The sequence below is a fragment of the Acinonyx jubatus genome, chromosome F2, assembly GCF_027475565.1.
Source record: "Acinonyx jubatus isolate Ajub_Pintada_27869175 chromosome F2, VMU_Ajub_asm_v1.0, whole genome shotgun sequence".
NCBI classification, from domain to species: Eukaryota; Metazoa; Chordata; class Mammalia; order Carnivora; family Felidae; genus Acinonyx; species Acinonyx jubatus.
Genome location: NC_069394.1, coordinates 24,980,844 through 25,005,343, shown reverse-complemented (window position 1 = coordinate 25,005,343; position 24,500 = coordinate 24,980,844). Strand labels below are relative to the sequence as shown.

General features: G+C 34.7%; 1 long non-coding RNA gene across 1 annotated transcript in view; it reads left to right on the top strand.

The window, feature by feature from the left end:
- The first annotated feature begins 309 nt into the window (after nucleotides 1-309).
- Nucleotides 310-24,500, top strand: part of LOC128312805 (uncharacterized) — a 349,157-nt gene continuing 324,966 nt past the window's right edge. Inside the window, exon 1 of the long non-coding RNA XR_008292563.1 lies at nucleotides 310-401. This is a non-coding gene — a long non-coding RNA (uncharacterized LOC128312805). The remainder of the gene's footprint in view (nucleotides 402-24,500) is intronic.

Below are 24,500 nucleotides of genomic sequence, written 5' to 3'. Positions count from 1 at the left end.
ATCTGCTGGTTAGAGGATTTGAATGAGCACCCTAATTAAAGTAGTCCTTAGAAGCTGACAAGGGGCTGAGCAGTTAGTTTTACTTATTTTTATTTTGTAAAATCCCTTCCTTTCTTCTTGATTATAGTAATGGATATGTGACTCTGTACCTTTGGCAAAACCATGTAACTGTGCAGATAAAGCAGTGTTTTAATATTTTGCTGTATCTAAATTATGAATAAATTAATTAATTGATAACAAACTTTACTATGGAAAGTCCTTGGAGTGTTTTCATGAAAGGACTGACCTATTTTTTTTTTTTTTATTTCAGAAAGATTATTTGGAAATTGAACGGAGAATGAAGGAATGGCCAGCATGGTGGCAGACCTCACAAATAGGAGACCAGTTAGTTTGGAGGCTATGTAAGTAATGAAAGCAGAGATGTTGAAGGCTTGAATTGTGGAAATCCAGGAAAAATAGAGAAGGGAACTGATATAGCCTATGTTTTAGTGGTTCAATACCAGGAAATGTTGATGAATAAAATATTTGTGGGAGGTTATATAAAGAAAGGAATCGAGAATGCTTATCTTTTTTTCTTTGTTTCACCTTTTGCATTTCTCTGTATTGTTTGCTATGTCTTTTCCTAAGAGCTATAATTTGTTGGCAAGGAGAAAAAGCAAGGGTAAGAAGTAGTGAGCCCTTGCATAACAGTTGGCATTGAATTCCACTCTGTGCTTTCAACCAATAGACATATTTACTTTTCCCTTCTGGTTCTTTCTGAGATCTTGCCCCCATGAATTTAACTTTGAAGGCACTAGGGTCAATGAATTTAACATGTAGCATCGGACTTGGCTTTCATGGGTCTCTCACTTTGGTTTGGTGTGGCTATTGATGATTAATGAATCTAAATGATCTCTAGTTTGAGGTGCCTATTGATTTTTTTTAATTAGAAAATCCTACCTAGAGTGCTTTGAAGTATTTTCTAATCATCCATATTCTCACTGTGATTTTGCTTATTAGCTCTTGATTTTGGTAGGTGAAATGACAGTTGCCATGCAATTTATAGTGTCTGTCTTCTCTGCTTGATTTCACTCTAACAATGTGTGTGTGTGTGTGTGTGTGTGTGTGTGTGTGTGTGTATTTTATTGTTATAGCAAATTGTAATTTACTGCTTCTAGGTAGTATTTTATATGATCACAAGGATAGATTTTTGAGGCAGCATATCACAGGCATCTGGCACTTATTTTTCCAGGGATATTTCATTTGAAAGCTGGGAGGAAATTCAGAAGAAAGAAATGTATGTCCTAATGATATTTAGGGATACAGATCAATCCATTAGATTAGTGAAGGGTTTGTGCTTTTGATTGAGTCTTTCTTGCTCTCTCTCTTTCTGCAGTGCCAGACTTCTTACTATTCAACCTCACAGCTCATGTTCCATTTAAGAAGACAGCAGCGAGAGGAAAGAGCAGTGTGGTATAATTAGGGCAAAATAGCTGAGGGCTTAAGTTTCAGGAAAGCCTAGTATTCTGCACTTCTGCACATGGGTGTTCTCCATGCCTTTCTCTTCTTGAAGGCCAGTACTTTCTTGATCTGATCTTTCAAGATGAGTATGTTCCCTTTAGTCTTTTAGTATTGAGAAATTGTGTTTGAAAAAAATATTCAGTATCCCTAAGTGAGTAATTACATAATTATTTCTGCTAATATGATATAAATATGTGCCATTGTATCCAAGACCATTCAAAAGCTGTGAACATTCCAGATTTAGACACATGCAGAGATGATGTACAAAAATAATATTATTAGATGCTATTTATACAGAATGGGTCCAAAAAAAGTTGTGGATTATGAAGATTCTTTAGGAGTTGTATTTATTTATAATTTGGTGCAAAAATAAGAGGAAAAAGAGGATTTTTTTTAGTCTTAAGAGACCTGGAGCCTGATGAGATTGAGAAGATTTCCATTTTTTATCTCTCTCTATTGTGTGGATGAAAATCATTCCACAGCCTCTCTTTCATAGCTACAATCCCCCCCAACTCACTCTAAATACACCAAGAAATGATTTCAAATTTTTATTTACTTTACATCAGTACCAAAAGTAGCCTCATAATGTTGTTTAGGAGTAATTACCTGTAACACGTGATGCCTTTATGGGTACGTATAAAAGCTAGTATTATCTATCGTCTTTCCATTTCTGTCTTTACTGTTATTGATCCTGACGGATACGTGTTGACTCTGTTATTTTTCTATTACTCCAAAATTCTGGAGGAATAAAGTTCATAATGCTTGTTCTTAAAGAAGTATATTTCTAATCACATTTGTTCTCAAAATGCTTCATTTTGTTCATGTCGTTTTTCCTTTCCAGGCCACATTCCCTCTGTCTGAAATAACTGCTCTTCTTGCTTCTGCACCTTCTCAAGCCATATTTTCTCACAAAGTCCTGCACAAGTATACTCTTCTCTGAAAATATCGTTGTCTTCGTGTCTCTGGTGTGCTTTGCATTTGCTTCTCTGAAGCTCTCGTCCCAGTATATTGAGTAATGATTTGTTTACCTGTCTGAATCCCCTACTAGATTGAAGGCAGAGCTGAGACGATTTCATCTCTCACCATGTAGTATACTTAGCAGACATTCAAAAAATGTTTTGAATGGCTGCAAGAAAGAATACGTTGCTAAAAAAAGAATTAGTTTATTTTAAAGCATTGAGGACGAGAAGCAATCAGCCACAAAAGCCAGTGGTTTGCTCCTCTATTAACTGTGTGTTGAATTGAAATGGCTGCATTTTAGTGGAGAAAGAGTGTATGGTAATGAAACACAATCTAAAGGCTTATCAACATGAAAATTTGCATTTGGTGGTCATAATCTGGGGTTATTCTGCAATCTTGTCCTCAACATGACTTCAGTGAAGACCCACACAGACAGGATAAAGTTTTCTCTGACCCTTTTATATTTGTCTGAGACTAACACTAATAGTTCCCAGCCTGATGGGAAAAAGGAACCAAATCCTCCTGAAAATCCTATCCTAATATACAAGTTCATTAAGAGCTAGGCAGGAATAATTTTCAACCTTTCAAAGGATTCTGTGATCAATCTAAAATAGCATGCATGAGAAGGGATTCATTTACAAAGAAAATTGTCATTATAGAGTTATTAGAAAGGGATGCTCTGGGTCATCTAAAGTACAAACTTCCATTTCTCCAAACTTTTAACTTTCATGAAGTTTAGAAGTTTAATTAATCTTTTCTCATTATTGCTTCTGACTTTTTTCCCTCCTTGTTTCATTTCTGATTATAAGTGGAGAAAAAATTGATACCATGGATTAGGTTTTTTTTTTCTACCTTTGACTTGGAGCAATGGATAATTCACCTGAGGATGTGAATCATACATGCTGAGATCATTCAAACTACCTTTAAGTGGACTCAACTATCACTTTCCCCAATAATCACTTACCCTCCATGAACTAAATCCTTCCCCCACATTCCTACCTTAATTCTACAAACATTTATTGAATGTCTACTACATGAAAATTGCTGTGCTAGGCCATGGATCATTGGCAATGTTTTAGATGGAAGTCGTAGAAAACCAAAATATCTTTTTGTATCTGAAATCCATACTGATTTCGAGAAAAAATTATGTTGCTCATAAGTCATATTACCGATTGATGGTATTTGGAGATAGAGAACTGATCAGTTAAAATATAAGGAGACACTTTTTATCTTAGATTGAGCTTAAAGCTCCAGATTAAAATTCTAAGTAAAACTAAAGGGAATGAGGAAGCAAAAAAGTTAAAATAAGAAGAATGAAACATTTTAATATTTGCTAAAGTATTTCAAAAATGATTTTAAAAAATATTTCTATTAATGAAGGCATATTGTAGCAAAAATGTTGAAAGTAGAATGTATGTTTCTATATACACATTGATATTCCTTATGTCTATACTTACCTATCTATAAATAGATGTAGACTTTTATATAGATACACACAGTCAAGTATGCATTTCGAAGTATATTGATGAACCATAAGAACTATATGAAGGTTGACTTGTTTTACCCACTAACAGTTATGATTTCCCCGAACTATTCAGTCCCTTTACAAATGATTCTTAGTTACCCGTGGTAAGTATTTTACAAGAGTGCTGACTTTCATTTCTTTAATTTTTCAAATTGATTTATTTATTTTTGAGAGAGAGACAGACAGAGCAAGTGGGGGAAGGCCATAGAGAAAGGGAGAGAGAGGATCCCAAGCAGGCTCCGTGCTGCAGCACAGAGCCCAAAGCGGGGCTAGAACGCACAACTGTGAGATCATGACCTGAGCCGAAATCGAGAGTCAGACACTTCACCAACTGAGCCATCCAAGCGCCCAGGAGTGCTGACTTTTAATTAATATTAAATAAAATGATACACTATTGTATCGGAACAAATTTAACTACCTTTTGGACTTTTTGATGTCACCCTTGATTTTGGCTTCATTAACCATATGCTCTGGTTACCAAGAGCACAAGTTTTTGGGAGGGATATATGGATTAGTAATAAGATTTAATTCAAAACTAAGCTTTGACATATACTAGCTATATAACTTAAAGATTAATCTGAAGATCTCAATTTCTTTTTAAATAAACATATGTGGTGACAAAATCTAACACAAATGATAAAGATTATATAAGCTAATATATTTTCAAGAACTCTGTAATCTATAAAGAATTATTTATAATTGTTATTAGCTTGTGTTATCATAAGCACAGGACTTGTATTCCATGTAGGTTTTCCACTCAAACTCTCTGGGCAGAGACAATGTTTCACTCACTATTATGAATATAGGTGCTAGAAAGAGGCTTAGAAATGGAGATGTCAAATATATTCTGAATTCAATATATAAAATTCTATGAAAATGGAATATTCAGATATGGATATTAGTACACCCATTTTTAAACTCCTCCAGTCTGTTAATTTTTATCAACTTTGCAAATATTTGCCTCACTCAACAGAAATAGTAATACATTGCTAGACTCTCTCACCCAAGCAGAAGTAAGCATGGATCATGGTATTTTACTGCTACCATAACCACAAGTTGAAGGGGACCATTAAGTGTGGGAAATAGATCCATTTCTTGTAGCTTTGATGATTAATTGGAGTTGAGTATCATTGAGGATGTTTTACCCCTAGGCCTTAAAAATAATCTTATTTTACATTTTCTTAGCTAGAGATTCACGGGAAAATAATTATAAATGCAAAAAAATTACATTATTTTCTTTCGCATGCAAAAAGGATGAGTAGGACAGTTTGCTGGCAGGTGTGCCTGGATCTGGAAAGTTTCATGTAGATGGGATAATGGGAGATGCACGTCTGAAAGGAAATGGTTAGTAAAACCGGGTCAGGCTCTCACATGTGAACCACAAAGCAGTTAGTGTATAGATTGTTTTCACAATTCTTCCCTTTCCCCATACTCTAGCTATTTTGGGCTGTTAAAAATTCTCTGGAAATCAAAAGGGTTTTAAAATTTCTACAATGCTATCCTTTCCTTTCAGTTTTATTTTTTCATTTCAATATTTTATCATTTTCATAATAGTAGGTATTGCCTCCCCAAAGTATCTCTTATGGGCCTTCTGTCAATAAGACTCCACACATTTTCATCCTCATTCTTCCAAAGACTATGCTGTGATATTTAGCATTTAGAAGATGATACATAAAAGTTTTCTGGGACAAATAAATTGTTCATTAATTAATACAATTTATGAAGGTGACACTAGATTTTCCGATTTTCAGACACTAGATTATCTTATCTTCTTATAAAGAATATGTAATACTTGAATTGCATGCTGTATGTAAATTTAGACTGGAAATGATGTTAGGTAATCTTCGTATTTCTGGTATTACAAAATTCATCCCACTTTAAAGCCACACATAAGTTTGACTTCTCATTTTTTAAAGAAAAATATTTCATCAAAGAAATCATGAACTTTATTTTACCAGATTTTCAGGGAGTCAGAATTGTAATAAATAGGTCAAATGATTTACCTTAATTTTGTCTGACTGCTGGATTTTGAACTTTTAAAGGAATATTTTATGCAAATTTTGTCATTCTATATGTATGCATTCTTCAGAATATGAAATTCATATTAACAAAACTGTTTGGTTCAGTCTACCATATTACCAGCATTTGCTAGAGTGTTTCATGTGTATTCTATGTATTGATTTTTCCCCTTTCTAGCATTCAATATATTCTGAAAACTTAATGCTTTAAAATCAGTGCATTAAGATATCTGGGTACCATTTAAACTTTCTTATGATTATCAGTATGTACTTAACATTTTTGCAGTAAAATAAAAAGTCACATCTGAAAAAACTTACTGAAAGGTTAAAGGGAAGAAATACCATAGAAAGATGCAGAAAAAAATAATAGTATGTCAGTAAATTGTTCACACAGAATACCACAAGTAGCAGTGAGGAAAACAATAATAGTGTCAATTGCATAGTAAAAAGGAAAAGCGCGGAGAAGTTCAAGAACATAGCTTGCTTTCATTCTCAGCCACTAATTTTCCATTAGTCTCCCACACACACCATTGCCTTCAATGTACTTAGGAGCTGGATTCTTCAAGGTATTGTTGCCAGTCATACATTCTGAAAAGGACTATGCTGTGCTTTGAATAAGGCGATTGATTGCCCTTTGGCTGGTAAGGCCAACTTTCTGATCATGTTCACTCATTCATGTGACACATATTTTTATGCCTCCTCTAAGCTGGGGACAAAATCATGAACCACATAGTTTCTGTGCTCAAAGAGATTTGTGCATTGCGGTGATTGCTTTTCCGTGGTTATGTGTCTTATCTCACTTTTCTGGCCAACAATTATGAGATGGCTTTCTGGCCAGAGGAAGGGATCGTCTATCTCAACTAAAATAAACATCTGAAGGGACTTAAACCTTGACATCATATTTTTTTTTTTTGGAAGGTGTTCTGTTTTGGTTTATTGTTTTCATGCCTATGAAACTCTACAATTGTGATTATCAAACTTTAGTGCCTGAGGTAATCACATAGGAAACTTCTTAAAAATGCAAATTTCCAAGACCCACCTTGAGACATTTTGATTTAGTAAGTCAAGACTGATGTTCAGAAACCTGTTCCTTTAGTACCTCAGGGGTAATCCACATTTTAAAAAACAAATCTTAATTTCAGATTATAGAGTCTGTGTAGGTTTCAGATTATATTTCTGAATCTTAACATTCTTTGTTGTTTGTTTTCCTCCTTAATGGTATTTAGAACATTTTTATCTTGTGGCAATTTCTTATCTGGCTATGAGATATGTCTTACAAATTTTTTTTTCCCTCTCTCTCCACGTGATTTATTTTAACACTCAACAAAATTGTCTAAAAGAGAAGTCAGACATACACTATTTTGATTACATAAAATATACTGATGGGGTAGCTGGAAAAAAATGAAAATGAGAAAAAAATTCATAGAGAAAAGCCTCTAAGTCTTACTGTTTCAAATAGAGCAGGGGTAAGCCAAAAGTTTCTTTTTTTTCCTAACACTGAACCTGCAAAGTCATGTCAAGTACAACGGATTTGGAATGTCAGCACCCTGATTAACCCAGGTTGTCTGAATTGCAATCTCTTAAAAGTGATTTTTCCCTTTCTGTTAAAGTTCTGCTTTCTTCTCTATGGATAAAATGTTCCAGATATGGTGTGTCCTGACTAATTTTTCTCTGTAGTTATACACAGATTCAGGTCAAATATAGGTACTACAGAAATCTCTAGGTTTATGCAGAGTATAAAGTATCATTTCTCTTAAAAACAGATCTCTATGTCCAACTGTGGTATTTCTTCCAAAGACAAGGATTTTTCATAGTTTCTCTAACCTTGAAAAGGTTGAAAGTCACAGGCATAGATATACTACTGATCAAATCATGGGGTGCTAATAATGTCAGGTATATGAACTTGATCTGAAAAATACCCAAGAAAGTCAGTACACTATTTTCTATTTCAACCTATGCTTCTATCATCTTTCCCAAGTTGTTATAATCACTGGGTGACTAAGTTTCACTAACTCAAATAAGAATTGTAATATTCTTTAAGCTCAGATAAATCAAATTTAAAATGCCTTCTTTTAAAAATAAAAAGTTCAGAATATGTAGAACTCTGCATATAGGGGAAGTTCTACATATTCTGAAATTTCTGAATATACGCCTACATTTTTCTATCGTTTTTAAGGTACTAGAGCACTTACCTATGTCTACTGAAGGAATTAGGAGTATAAAACAGAGAAAAAGTACGTTTACCACCAATTCTACTACCTCTCAAGAATGCTACCAATTATTTCAGTAAAGTTTGTTTGTGGATGGTAATTCACTATATTTAATCCTATTTAAGTTATCCAAATTGGTCTGTTTTTAGAATGTTCTAAGAGATAGTAATCTGGGAAACAGTTCAACTTGTTTCAATCTCCAAATCAGCTCTGTCTGCCTCAGCAGTTCTCAATTTATACTGAGAAAGAAAAAAGAAAAAAGAAAAACAAAAAAACAAGAAGTAACAGACTTAACTGAAGCATGAGTGATGTAGGTTAGATAGGAAGAAGAAATTCCTGACAATAGGATTTTAAAACCTTGGAATGAATTACAGAGGGGAGTTATACAATTTCTCCTCAATTGAGGTCTTAAAATATATAATTTGCATCTTTTAGCGATGAGTCTAGGGTTTTCTTTACTGAATGGAGGTGCTCTTGAATATACTTCCAGGAGCTATAGGATTCTAAAATTTTTATAAGCTCATGTTTTGCATTTAAGAGAAATGAATTTTCCTATTCATTGCTAAAATGACTCTTCTTGTGTATGGCTTAATAGAAATTATTGAGTTTGCAAATTAACAGAATTTCAGTTGGAAAAATTTCAATATTATTTCTGATATACTCTATTTGGTTAACTCATTTTTATTCTTCAAAATAACCACTTGGGGCACCTGGGTATCTCAGTCAGTTAAAGCGTCTGACTCTTGATTTCACCTTAGGTCGTGATCTCAGGGTCATAAGGTCGCATCCCCACATCAGGCTCTGCGCTGGGTGTGGAGCCTGCTTGGGATTCTGTCTCTCCCTCTCCCTGCCTTTTCCCTGCTTTCTCTCTGTCTTTCTCTCACTCCGTTTTCCACTCGCAAAGTTAATAAACATTAAAAAAAATAACCACCTACATGTCAGCACGACTAATAGGTTTTATAAATGATCATGGGAAAACCAGAATATTTGTATTTTTTTCTTAAATATAATTCATATAAGGGAGAAATGCTCTATTGTGATTATTCTGAACTATGCAGGGTATAAATATTTTATAGGATTCTATTTAATAATTGCTTTAATACACCAATTAGAATTTTAAATAGCTATAGTATAAACCTATAATCAAGATATTTCTTCTGCTGGAATGTATTTGTTTAGAGAACTGGCACCCTTAATAGATTTAAAAGTTTACAATAAAAGGGTGCTAGACAAGATGATCTCTAAAGCCCATATAAGCTCCATGATGCTCTGATTATTTGAAAGGACTGGCAGAATCAGGAACTATGTGGAGAGAATTGGAAATTTCTAATCTTCCCCTTTGTTTCCTCAGTGAATGCATTGCTTCATATTTGAACCTTAAAGGTATAAATAAAAGGCTAATTTAAAAGTGTAAATTGTTAATTTCCTATTCTGTTTCTATATATATCCTATTCTGAATGCTACATACTTGAGTTTATTGTTTATTTACTATAATTTGGAATGCACAAGACTTAACAAATCATCAATTGCTAATAATTCAATGTGATACTTTCTTTTAGAGTGTTCAGATAACTAGAATTTTCCCAAAGCGTATTACTTAATGAGTAGCTAAAATGATCTAAATGAAATAAGAAATTAAATCCTGTATCATTTAATAATAGAGACTGCACGCCAACTTTATATTTTTTCCATATAGAAGTATAGAATATTTTTAAATGTTAAGGAACACATTCATAGACTAAGTTTATACGGTTACACTGTCATCATTATTTAGGCATGCAGTGGGATGAAATGATGGACAAAATACAGATAGCACACACACATGTGCGCATGCACACACATATGCACTATTGTTAACAGAGCAGTATGAAGTAGGTAATACTTAATGGACAAGGCATTGTAGGAATGACACAAAAGTTGTTAAGAACCAGGGCTCGGAAAAGAGGTGATAGATAAACTGTACCCTCCTAACCAGAAATCTAGGTGTTCAGAGGAGGGTTTTGTAGGATATTTACTGGGGCAAACCATTGTTTGCAAGATAAAGTATAATGTAAATTGTGAGAGACTGTTGCCATTATGTTATCTATCATCAGAAATCATGTGTTATTCTCTCACTGTATTTAAATTATCTTGTCTTTGTGTGTCTATTTGTGTGTGTGTGTGTGTGTGAGAGAGAGAGAGAGAGAGAAAGAGAAAGAGAGAGGGAGAGATACTCCTTTTCACTAGATTGTCCTTCTATCAGGCAGATAAAACAACTTATTGTGAGTTGAGAGAGTATATGTTCATTGAGATCTGAGACTCTGATAGATTTATATTTTTATCATCTTGTAATGAGGTAAAGATTTGTTGTACTGAATCAGAAAAATGGAATATTTCTACATCTGGCATAGTTCAAGTGGAGCCTTAAACAAATCACTAAACCTCTTTTTGTTAGCCCACATAGCAGCCGGAGACACAGGTAAAGTGTGTTTTTGGGTGAAACTCTGGACAACTTAAATCATTGTGGCAGCTGGCAAGCAGCTTTGGAAATAGGTACTACCTCTCTGTTTGACAATGAGGTTCCTCAGAAGAACTTCCTGGGAGAGAATATAGAAATAACCAGCCACCCCCCCCAAAAAAAAGTTCTCTTATTTTGAGTGGTATGCTAAATATACTAATATTCAAGCATTAGTTTTCAACTGCAGTGGTAAAACCCAGATGCCCAAGGTCCTCTGGGATTCCACGTTTCATGTGAATTCTGTTAATACTTCATGCTAGTGTACAGTGTTTAAGACTTCGGGGTGCCTGGGTGGTTAAGTATTCGACTTCGGCTCAGGTCATGATCTCATGGCTCGTGGGTTCGAGCCCTGCATCGGGCTCTGTGCTGACAACTCAGAGCCTGAAGCCTGCTTCGGATTCTGTGTCTCCCTCCCTCTCTGTCTGTCTCTCTGTGTGTGTGTCTCTCTCTCCCCCTTCCTCGCTCTCACTCTGTCTCTCTTTCTCAAAAATAAGTGAACATTAAAACATTTAAAAAAAAAGTTCTTATGATTATTAGAAATACATGCATCAATCAACTTGTATGAATTTTTAATGTGACCTGGATATTAGTCCTTTGTTAGAAATATGTGGCAAATATTTTTCCCATTCTGTGTCTTCCCTGTTCATTTTATTACTGATGTCTTCTGATAAGCAGCAGTTTTTAAACTTGGCAGAGACAAGTTAATACATTTTTCTTTTATGGTCACTGAAATGAAATTAAACCACAATGAGATGGCATCTCACAAGTATTAAGATGAAACTAAACGGAAAAGAAAAAATATGAAGATGTGGAGAAATTGGAACACTTGTACACTTAGAGGGAATGTAAACTGGTGCAACTGTTATGAAAAATGGTATGCAGGTTTCTTAAAAAAAATTAAAAATAGAACTACCATATGATGCAGCATTCCTACTTCTGGGTATTTCCCCAAAAGAATTTAAGTCAAATCTTGAAGAGATATTCCCTCCTGTATTTATTGGAGCACTAGGCACAATAGCCAAGATGTGGGAAAAACCCTAAATATCCATTGATGGCTGAATGGATAAAAAAAATGTGGTATGTACATAATAAAAAACATTCAGCCTTAAACAAAAGGAAATAACTGCCATATGAGACAACATGGATAAACATTGAGAATATTATGCTAAGTGAAGTAAGTCAGTCATAGAATAATGCTGCATGATTGCAATTACATGAAGTATCTAAAGTTCTCAAACTTACAGAAGCAGAGAGTAGAATAGTGGTTTCCAAGAGACTGAGTGGTGGGATGGGGAATTGCTATTCAACAGGTATAAAGTTTCAATTGTACAGGATAAATAAGTTCTGGAGCTCTGATATACAACATTGTGACTATAGTTAACACACTCAATGTGTTAAGAGGGTAAATCTTTTTTTTTTTTTCAACTTTTTTTTTTTGGGGGGGGGACTGAGAGAGACAGAGCATGAACGGGGGAGGGGCAGAGAGAGAGGGAGACACAGAATCTGAAACAGGCTCCAGGTTCCGAGCCATCAGCCCAGAGCCCGACACGGGGCTCGAACTCACGGCCTGCGAGATCGTGACCTGGCTGAAGTCGGACGCTTAACCGACTGCGCCACCCAGGCGCCCCAAGAGGGTAAATCTTATTTTAAGTGTTTCTACCACAAGTTTAAACATTATGGTCTAATTTGATAAATCTATTTTTACAAGGATAATCATTAGATAATTTTTTAAAGAAAGAAAGAAATCTAAATGTATATAAATAAGAGAATAGACTACTAATCTAGTTACATCCATATAATCAAGTAATAGTCATTTAATTTTTTAAAATTTTTTTAAAATTTATTTTTGAGAGAAAGACAGAGCCTGAGTGGGGGAGGGCCAGAGAGGGAGACACAGACTCTGAACCAGGCTCCAGGCTCTGAGCCGTCAGCACAGAGCCCGATGTGGGACTGGAACCCACGAACCTTGAGATCACAACCTGAACTGAAGTCAGATGCTTAACCAAATGAGCCACCCAGGTGCCCCAAATAATAGTCATTTAAAAATGAGTCATTTATTTGCAAAATGTCCTAGTTACAAAATCAAATAAGTGGAAAAATACAGATTATATTATAAAATTAATTTTAGGTATAAATATATAAATTTAAATGTAAATATATACACATATTTCATTTGTAACTTAGTTAAAAAATACTTGTACATATATTTTTGGATCTATTTCAGGACCGTCTATGTTATTGCTGTGTTATCTGTACACCAGCACTACCAACTCTTAGTTATGGTTGTAGAATTTCCAAAAAGAAGTTATACTAGCAGTCACAAACATACTGCAAAGATGGCCAATGTTATTTTCATCAGAAAAATGAAAATTAAAACCACCATGAGGTATCACAATGTGCCCACTAGAACAGATAAAGTAAAATAAATGAGTAACGATCCCAAATTTAGAGAGGATGAAGGGACAGTTAGAACTCTCAAATTGTTGGTAGGAGGGTGTCAGATCACCAAATCACAGGGCAAAACTATTTGTCAGTTTCTAATAAAGTTAAAAATATATCTACCTTATGATCCAATAATTCTAATCCTAAGTATTGGCAGAAAAGACATCCAAACATGTGATCATGATATGCAATTTAATGATTGTTCATTTTAGCTTTATGCAATATAGCAAAGTATTGAAAGCAATATGAATATTCATCAATGGGAGAATAGATAATCAAGTTGGTCTATTTATGAATGAAATGCTACCTAGAAATTAGATAGAAGAAATTAGCAATGACTAGTAATACATGCAAAAACCAAAATGATCTCAAAAGCATTGCACTCAGCAAAGAAGCCAGACTTAAAAGTACAGACTTGTAACAGTACAGACTTAAAAGTAAAGTAACAGACTTAAAAGTACAGTATGTTATTTTAACAAAGTTCAAGAACTCTGTGGAGACCATTGAAGGATTATCCACAGAAAAGGCATGAAGGGACCTTTTAGAGTAATGACTATGTTTTATATTTTCATTAGAGGTTTGGTTAGAAGAGTATATACGTATATCAAAACATTTTGCACTGTGCTCTTAAGAGTAGTGCTTTTATTTCATTATATCACAATAAAAATATACATGCCTATAGTAGTCTCCAGCATAAAAAAATATTTCTTATTCCCTTACATACAACCTCTCAAGAGATATTTATACATTTGGGGATATAGGTAGATTTAGTTGTATTTTATAAATTGAAAACCTGGGATTTTCTTTTTTTAATTTTTTTTAACATTTATTTATTTTGAGAGACAGAGGGACAGAGCAGGAGTGAGGAAGGGGCAGAGAGAGAGAGGGAAACACAGAATCCGAAGCAGGCTCCAGGCTCTGAGCTGTCAGCACAGAGCCCAATGTGGGACTTGAACACACAAACTGTGAGATCATGACCTGAGCCGAAGTTGGCCGCTTAACCAACTGAGCCACCCACGCACCCCAAAACCTGGGAATTTTCTAATAATTGAAGTACCCTGAGAGGGAAGACTATATTAGGAAATATATCTTGCTCATTATAGTCTCCAATACACTGAAGTGCACTTCAGGCTAATGCCACAGTCTAGAATATTTGAGAGAAGCTCTCCGGATGCAGCACAACAGAGTCCATAAAAGCATGGGGTCTGAAGTCACACTGCCTTAGTTTCAAATCTGGCTACACCACTTATTAGCTGTGATCCTGGGCAAACCATTTAGCCTTTCAAGCCCTTGATTTCTTTCCTTGTACAAAAGGAATAATTATTATAAATTTATCATGTAATTGCTGTGAGGATAAAAGATATGTTACTGGAAAAAGAAAAGTGCTTGCTACACCACCTGCCATATAATAAATGCTCATTAATGTTTCTGAATGCCATAATAGTAATATTAATTCATAATGATTATATCATTAAATTAATTCTATACTAACAATATTATCAATTATATTCATCATATAATTAATCATGATTTTTATAGAGGCAACTTTACAGGGGATATTGGTGGCTAAATCACTTCCTAGGATATCTGATTAAGATGGGAACTAGATGGAGTCTCTGTGTAATGTCAGCACCCTGAATTCAGGGAACAGTGAGAGGGTAGGAACTGGGCAAGCAGAATTTATCTAGTGTTTCTATTTGCATGTGACCATCAAAGAACTATTCTCTCGCCTACATAGGCAGACCTGTCAGTGCCTCTCAGGGAACACGCACTATTCTGTCATTGTTATAGAAAGCAGTACTTTGTTGTCTTGATAGATGGCCATGGTAAGTTGAGACAGCAGATGGAGGACCTGATGACACAAATGGCCTGGAACAGGGCACGGAAGTGTTAACAGTGATGGGGTCTTCCTTTTCACTGCGGGTGGCCTACTTTGACTCTGTTATGTGCAATGAATGATGGCATTCTGCCAAGGCTATATTGTACCCAGTGTTATAATTTATTTGTTTTAATTAATAGATTTTATTTTGTAGGATAATTTCGTATTTACAGAAAATTTGAGCAGATAAGACAGCGGTCTCCAATATACCCTCTTCCACCCCAACAGTTTCCTCTGATATCAACATCTTGCACTAGTGTGTATATTTATTATAATTAGTGAACTATATTGATTATTCTTAAGTAAAGTTTATAATTTACATTAAAATTTACTCTTCTTATTGTCCAGTTCTATGGATTTTGACAAATACATAATGTATCCAACATTACAGTATAATACAAAATAGTTTTATGGTACTAAAAATCCCCTCTGCTTTACCTATACAACCCCACCCACTCCTGCCTAATCCTGCCAGCCACTTGTCTCTTTATTGTCTCTATAGTTTTACCTTTTCCAGAAAGTTGCATAGATGAAATAATATATTAGATCGTCTCTTTAGGATGGCTTCTTTCACCTGGCAATATGCTTTTAAGTCTCCTATATGTTTCTCCATGCCTTCATAGTCCATTTCTTTGTATTGATGAATAATATTCCATTGTATAGATATACCACAGTTTGTTTACCCATTTACCTAATGAAGGACATATTGCCCACTTCCAGGTTTAGCATTCATGAATAAAGTTGGCGTAAGCAATCATGTGCAGGCTTTTGTGTGGACATAAATTTTCAATCCAATTGGGTAAAAACCTAGGAGTGTTATTGGTAAGTTTCATGCTAAGACTATGTTTCATTTTATAAGAAAGTACCAGTCTGGGCTTTCAAAATGGCTGTACAATTTTTCATTCTCACCAGCAATGAATCAAAGGTCCTATTGCACCACATTCTTACCATCATTTGATACTGTCATATTTATAAATTTTAACCATTCTAATAGATACTCATTGTCTTAATTTGTAATTCCTTATTGATGTCTGTTGTTTAATATCTTATATGTTTATTTTCTGCCTATGTATCTCCTTGGGAGAATATTATTTAGATTTTTTACCCATTTTAAAATTGTGTGATTGAGTTTTAAGAGTACCTTGTATGTTTTGGATAGAAGTCCTTTATCAAACATGTGATTTATAAATATTTTCTTTTAGCCTATACCTTTGTTTTCATTCTCTTAATAGTGTCTTTTGCATAGCAAAAGTTTTTACTTTTAATAAAGTCCAGGAGTGTCTGGGTGGCTCAGTCCGTTAAGTATCTAGCTCTTGATTTAGGCACCAGTCATGATCTCATGGTTGTGAGATCGAGCCCCACATTGGGCTCTGTGCTGGCAGCATGAAAACTGCTTGGGATTCTGTCTCCTTCTCTCTCTGCCCCTTCCCTGATCTCTCTCTCTCTCTCTCTCTCTCTCTCTCTCTCTCTCTCAAAAATAAATAAATAAATATTTAAAAAAATAAAGTCCAGCTTACCATATTTATTCTTTCATGGATCATGCTTTGGGGCTGTTTAAAAATGTATTGCCAAACCCACAGCCACTTACATTTGCTCCTACATTATCTTTTGAAAATTTTATATATAGTTTTGTGTTTTACATGTATGTCTGTGATCCACTTTCAATTAATTATTGTGAAAGGTGTAAGACTTGTGTCTATTCATTTTGTTGTTGCCGTTTTTGCATTTGGATGTCCAATTGTCCTGGTACCATTTGTCATAAAAAAAAAATGATCATTTCTTAATTGAGTTGCTTTTGTTTCTTAGTCAAAGATCTGCTAACTGTAGTTTGTAGGTCTATTTTTAAGTTCCCCATTCCTTTCCATTGATCTATTTGTCTCTTCTTTCACCAATATTGTGCTGTCTTGAGTACAGTAGCCTTTATAGTAAGTAGTGAAATTTTGTAGTGTTAGTCCTCCAAATTTGGTCTTCTGCTTCAGTGACATGACTATCATGAGTTTTTGTCTGCCCTTGCATTTAACTGTTAAAATCAAGTTTGTTGATGTCATCAAAATAACTTGCGGAAACTTCACTGGAATTGTACTGAATCTATAGCTTATGTAGGAAATAATTGACATCTTACCAATATTGAGTCTTCTTAATATTGAATATGTAATACCTACTTATTTATATCTTCTTTGATTTATTTAGCACAGTTGTACAGTTTTCTGTATATAGACCATTGTATATATATTGTTACGTTTATTCTTAATTATTTCATTTTTCAGTGCTTGCCAAATCAGTCGCGCACTCTGATTTTACACAGCATTATAATTATACAAAAAATGGGACACAGATATTTGAAAGACACAGGTGAAAATTCGAGAAGTAACATCAGCACATCTCTATAGAACCTTGCTTTCTTCATTTAAACAGCACACTAGTGTAGAGTTAACATGAGTGCCTAGGAATTACACACAGGGAATCACTTAGCCAGTGGTAGCTTTTTAGGTCATGAAACATAAGTTTTGTATTCCAAGTATTATATATGTTATGTGACATTTTCCAGCTTTCCCTGGACCCCTTATATACATAAATTCTAGGTTTGTTTACTATAAACAACCTAGACACTAGGTAAATCATGATGAAAGTGTTCCATAGGCAAGGACTTCTTTTATCTTTCTGTTAGTATTTATCACCAACAGAGGATTTGACTTATTTCTTTACCTTTCTTTCCCCAAGTGAGGAAGTTTGGATTAGAAACCAGCTGCTAACACTTTCCTTCATTAGGGTGTGTGCATAAGTACTTTGAAGATTGGGGGAATTGGGAAGAGTAAGGTACCAAGAGCTTCTGAGGAACTTTTAAGGTTCCAATAATTATGAGAATTACCTGCGGTTAGAAAGTTGCACTGATTATCCATGTTTTCATTGTATATTCTTTCCTAGAGGAGATATATTTTTCTACACTGTACAATTTGATGCTACTGACCATTTCTTGAATTTGGTACTTTCTGACTGCATGAAATTAACAACCTAGACATCTTTTTGTTATTATATGTATGAAATGGACAGTATAATACCTTCCTTGCAGGATTATCTAAGGGATTAGAGATAATATAATAAAAATATGACAAGATTGACACATGTCAGGCATGACTATTATTATAATTACCATATCACATTCTCCATTATTTGTGTGGAATACAGTACACTGGAGTTCTTCTTGTTTAAAAATATGGAATGGTATAGTCAAGTTAACTTTAAAAATTATTTCCCAAAAGTCATTCTTCCCCAAGTTATTGTCTTAAAAAAAAATCTCAGCCAACACTGAAAACTAGATCAGTATAACATTAGAATTGGCAGATCAGAGGAGGAAAATATTCAGTATAGAGAGTCTATTCAACGAGTTGTAAATGTAGGAGTTATACTAGTTTACTCAAGTTTTAGTAATAGTGGCCTACTATCTGCATAATAGAAGCTAAAGATTATTTTGGTCAGGTAGAAAATATGACTAGAATTGTATCTTTGCTCCTCTTGAGGATCAGATTGAGTAGATTTTGAGAAATAAAAAAGTCAACAGAAGATTTTGGTGTACAATGGTATAAATAGCCACTAATTAGAGAGATCAGTAATAAGCTCTATCAATACAGAACTTAAAGGTTAGAATAACTGAGGCTCATGTTTCTTTCAATGGGCTGCCTTTTTTAAATCAGTAATTACCAAGTATTTATGGTTATAGGTCTCAGCCCTGGATGTACATTGGGGGAGCTTTGAAAAACATGATTTCTAGGTCTCCAAACCAATTAAATCAGAATCTCTGAAAGTGGAACCTGGGCTTGATAATTTTTAAATACTACCCAAGTAATACTAATGAGGAGTCAACTTTGAGAGCCAATGATCTAGTGGCAAGTTATCTGACGAATACTCTGATATTTCTTAAAATAACCAGATAATACTGAAAGTTTTATTTCATTACTCTCTGTGGGAGAAATGGAGTTTCACACTACAGCTCCAATATTTGAAAAACGTCAATTTAAGAAATATAGAAACATAAGTTGGGCTGGGGATCTACAATTTGTAGACCTTGTGTTCTTTTCTATTTCTACTTCAAAGAAAATCTCTATTTTATGAGTTGTACTGGAAGCTATGTGGTTATTGTTTGGGAGAAATTTGAGCAGAGTTGTCATTTTCTAAAACTTTTTAAAATTTCCAGTTCCTCAATCTTTGTAGGTTGTTAGGCTATACTAACAAGAATGCAAGATGCTCCCTAACGGAAATACTCCCTGCTTCAGGTCCATGGTCCCTAGAGCTCTACATTTGTATACACTGACCACACATACCACATCTACCAGTGCACATATTTTTGAGAAGGACAATCACAATCATGATTATGATATGCTAAGCAGCAGAAATAGCAAGCTAAAACTAAAGAAGGAAAAGTAGAAATCATTAATAAGCTTTAAAATTTTATGAGAATAAACAATCTGAGAGATGACTGTGAAAAGGAGAATTTTCTTCAAAAGTTTGAATGTCCTCAAAATGTAATTTTTGAAAACAAATTATTTTTATCATTTGAATTATAAATGAAGTTTGATAAAATTGGATTGATGGAGGCAATTATTATTTTAGTTTCAAAGTTGAGATTAAATGCTTAATTTCATTCTAACCAGAGAAAATATTAGCTGGTAAAGACAACACAAGTTAGAATCTTGCACCTATACTCAAATATGTATAGTATAAAATATGAGAAGCTCTGTGATAGGCTCTCCTGGGTCTGTTATTTTTTGTATTACTACAGATGTCTTCAAAACATTTAAAATATTTGGAAACACTTAGAAGAATATTGATAGAAATCCAATATGTTACCATATATAATATACACAGTATGACATTAATATTCACAAGCCTAATATCGATGCAACTATTGATGGAAGGAATTCAATAAATTGAGATTTAGTGTATTGCAAATCTATGTCCTTTCATGATGAAGATTTGTTTCTGAAAAATGGTTTTCTAATTGCATTTTCTAAAGATTTATTTCTACTTTTACCTTTTTTTACAAGTTGATCTCCAAACATGACTAACACTTTTCCTATACGTTAAAGATTTGCATTAAGAATGCATGAGGATTTGATAAGATACTAATAAAATTCAATATAAAAAAATTCATAGGAGGAGCATAATTTTATAATTCCTATGAGCAGACCATATATTGCTTAAAAATAACATTTTAGGAAAAACATTAGATGCATTTGCAGGGTAAAAGCAACAAAAAATTATCTTTATTCCCTTACCATAAAGGGAGTTTTTTAAACAGAAGATATTGGAAGTTTGCAGAACTAAATATAGGCTGGGGATTGAGGCTACAAAACAATCAGGAGAGAGAGATGAATATGGCAGTGGAGTAACAAGACCCTAGGCTCACCTTGTCCTACAAATACAACTAGATTACTATCAAATCATCTTAAATACCCCAGAAATTGACCTGAAGACTGACAGAATGTTCTCTCCATAACTAAGGGAAAGAAGAAGGCACATCGAAGAAGGTAGGAAGTACAGAGACATGGTTTAGCGGAGAAACAGATCCTGGCTGCTGTAGTGGGTAGGGAGTCATAGACATGGAGAAGGGAGAGCAAGAGTGAGAGCCAGAGTGAGAGAGAGAGAGAGAGAAACACACAGGGAATGCATAAGGAGAGTATTCTCCCACAGCTACTGGCTTGGAAAACAACAGGGACTGAATTTCATGAGTTCTTGCAACAGAGGAGCCTCAAGTTTTAGAGGTCAGCAGGTTTGGTTGGGATACAACCTGAAGGACACTGTGCTGCTCTTGGAGAGATGGAAAGCAGACAACCTATGGACATATAGCGGAAAAAGTGATGTGAAGAATTCCTGGGGCACACAGTGGGGGGTTATTTGCTCTTCTTGGAGCTTGTCCCTGAGAAACAACATTCATAGATACATCTCTTCAGGAACAGAGGAACTGGTCAGAGCCATTTTCCTCCCCTTTCCCTCAGTATAAACACAGAGCCACCTGAGGGAAGCAGAGCATCCCAGATTTGAGCTGCCTAACTTGCTTACACTGAGCACCACCTCTGTGCTCTGGTGGAAGTACCATTCTCAGTCACCCTTGCCTTAATCTCAGGGAAGTGGGCCCCTCCACCAGAAAACCAGCACAAGTCCCTGCCCACGCCGGGTCTCCTGACCAGAGTTTAACAGTGCCTCAGTTCCACTGGAGGTGGTGACAGGTCTCATTTTACAAGCAAACCAGAGCATACCTGGTTATAACTCACCACATTTGGGCCAGGGACAAAACACTGTCCACAGAAGGCGGGGAGAGCCTCTGCAGACAACTGACATGAAGGATACAGCAGCCAGAATAGAGAACACACAGCACACATAGTGGAGAAAATCCCTGAAGTGTCAGGCCCTGGGCACTACATGACCTCCTCTACATAAGGTCATTATTTTCAGGAGTAGGAGACATGACTGGCTTTTCTAACAGAGAGAAAAAGGCAAAACTTAGACAAAATGAGAAGACAGAGGAATTTATCCCAAATGAAAGAACAAAGTAAGGCTATGGCCAGAGATCTAAGCAGAAAGGATATAAGTAACATTCCTGATAGAGAATTTAAAGCAATGATCATACAAATACTAACTGGGCTTAAGAAAAGTATGGAAGATGTTAGTGAGACCCTTTCTACAGAGATAAGAGAGTTAAAAAGGAATCAACCAGAGGTGAAGAGTGTAATAAATGAGATTGGAAACAGGCTTATACAATGAATAGCAGGCTGGAAGAAAGCAGAAGAATGAATTAGTGACCTAGAGGACAATGTAATGGAAAACAATGAAACTGAACAAAAGATAGAAAGAATTATGCAAAATGATAATAGGGAACTCCATCAAATGTAATAGTATTCATATTATAGGCCTCCCAGAAGAAGAAGAGAGAAAAGGGAGCAGAAAATTTATTTGAAGAAAAAGTGGCTAAAAACTTCCCTATTTTAGGGGAAGGAAATAGACATTTAGATCCAAGAGACACAGAGAACTCCCATAAAAGTCAGCAAAAGCAGGCCCACACCAAGACAAATTATAATTAAATTTGCAAAATATAGTGATAAAGAAAAACAATCTTAAAAGTGGGAAGACAAAAGAAGCCATTAACTTACAAGAGAAAACCCATAAGGTTATCAGGAGATTTTTCAACAGAAACTTGGGAAGACAGAAGGGAGTGGCATGATATATTCAAAGTGCTGAATGGGAAAAATCTGCAGCCAAGAATACTATATCCCCAAGGCTGTAACTCAGAATAGATGAAGAGATAGTTTCCCAGACAAACAAAAACTAAAGGAGTTCATGACCACTAAACTGGCCCTGTAAGAAATATTAATGGGGACTCTGAGTGGGAAGGGAGAGGCCAAAAGTGACAGTGTAAAGGCAAGACATACAAAGGGGTAAAAATGAGTATTTCTGTAAAAAGTTGTCAAGGAACTCACAAAAAGGGATGTAAAATATGGTAATATATTACTAAAATGTAGAGAGGAAAAAGAAAAGAATGGGTTCAAACTTAAATGACCACCACCTTAATATGCAGAAGAGATTATAAACAAACCTAATGATAACGATGTATCAAAAACCACTAATAAACATGCAAAGAATAAAGAGAAAGAAATCCAAGTGTATCAGTAAAGAAAATCAGCAAATAAAGGAAGACAAGAAAGGATCAGAGAAAAATCTCTAAAAACAACCACAAAACAAGTAATAAAATGGCAGTAAATACATATCTACCATTACCCTGCATTAAATGCACTAAATGCTCTACTAAAAAGACATAGGATATCAGAATGGATTAAAAAAAAGACCCAAGTGTATGCTGCTTACAGTAGACTCTTTTCAGACTAAAAGATACTTGCAGATGAAAAATGTGGGCATGGAGAAATACTTAACATGCAAATGGATGTTAAAGGAAAGCCAGAGTAGCAATAATTATAGCATACAAACTAGACTTTAAAAAAAGACTATAACCAGAGGCAAAGAAGGACACTATGTAATAATAAAAGGGACAATCCAACAAGAAGATATAATAATTGTAAATATTTATGCACATGACTGGCAGAACCCAAATACATGAAACAATCAATAACAAACATAAAGGAACTAATCAATAATAATACAATAACAGAAAGAGACTTTTAAAACCCCACTTACATCAATAGACAGATCATCTAAACAGAAAATCAACAAAGAAACAATGACGTTGAATGACACACTGGACCAGACAGACTCTAAAGATATATTCAGAACATTTCACCCTAAAACAGCAGAATACACATTAGTTTCAAGTGCACATGGAACATTCTCCTGAATAGATCACGTATTAGCCCACAAAATAGACCTTAACAAATATAAGATCCAAGTTATACCATGCACCTTTTCTGACCACAACACTATGAAACTAGAAGTCAACCACAAGAAAAAAATCTAGAAAGACTACAAATAAATGGAGGTTAAATGAATGGGTCAACTATGAAATGAAGAAATAAACAATGAATGGGTCAATTATGAAATGAAGAAATAAAAAAGTACATGAAAACAAATGAAAATGAAAACACAGCAATCCAAAACCTTTGGGATGCGGCAAAAGTGGTTGTAAGAGCGCAGTATATAGTCATCTAGGCCTAAATCAAAAATCTCAATCAAAAATCTCAAATAAACCACCTTACCAAATGAGCAAGAAAAAGAACCCCAAATGAAGCCTAAAGCCAGCAGAAGAAAGGAAACAAATATTGGAGCAGAAATAAATGATATAGAAACTAAAAATACCAGTAGAACAGATCAAAGAATCCAGGAGCTGGTTCTTTGAAAAAATTAAAAAAAAATTAATAAACCTATAGCTGGACTTAAAAAGAAAAGAGAAAGCACCCAAATAAATACAACCACAAATGAGAGAGGAGAAATAACAAAAATAACACCACAGAAATATAAACAATTAAGAGGATATTATGAAAAACTGTATGCTAACAAATTGGACAACCTGGAAGAAATGCACAATTGCTAGCAACATATAAACTACTAAAACTGAAACAGGAAGAAATGGAAAACTTGAGCAGACTGAAACCAGCAATGGAATTGAATTGCTAATCAAAAGACACTCAACAAATGAAAGTCCAGGGCCAGATGGCTTCATAGATGAACTTTACCAAACGTTTAAGGAAGAAATAATACCTATTGTTCTCAAACTATTCCAAAAAAATAGAAAAGGAGGAAAAAGTTCCACATTCATTCTGTGAGGCTAGCTTTACCTTGACACCAAAACCGGATAAAGACTCAATTCAAAAAGAGAACTATAGGCCAATATCCCTGATGAACATGGATGCAAAAATTCTCAATAGAATACTAGCAAACCAAATCCAACCATACGTTAAAACAGTCTTCCACCACAATCAAGAGGGATTTATTCCCAAGGTGTAAGGGTAGTCAATATTTGCAAATC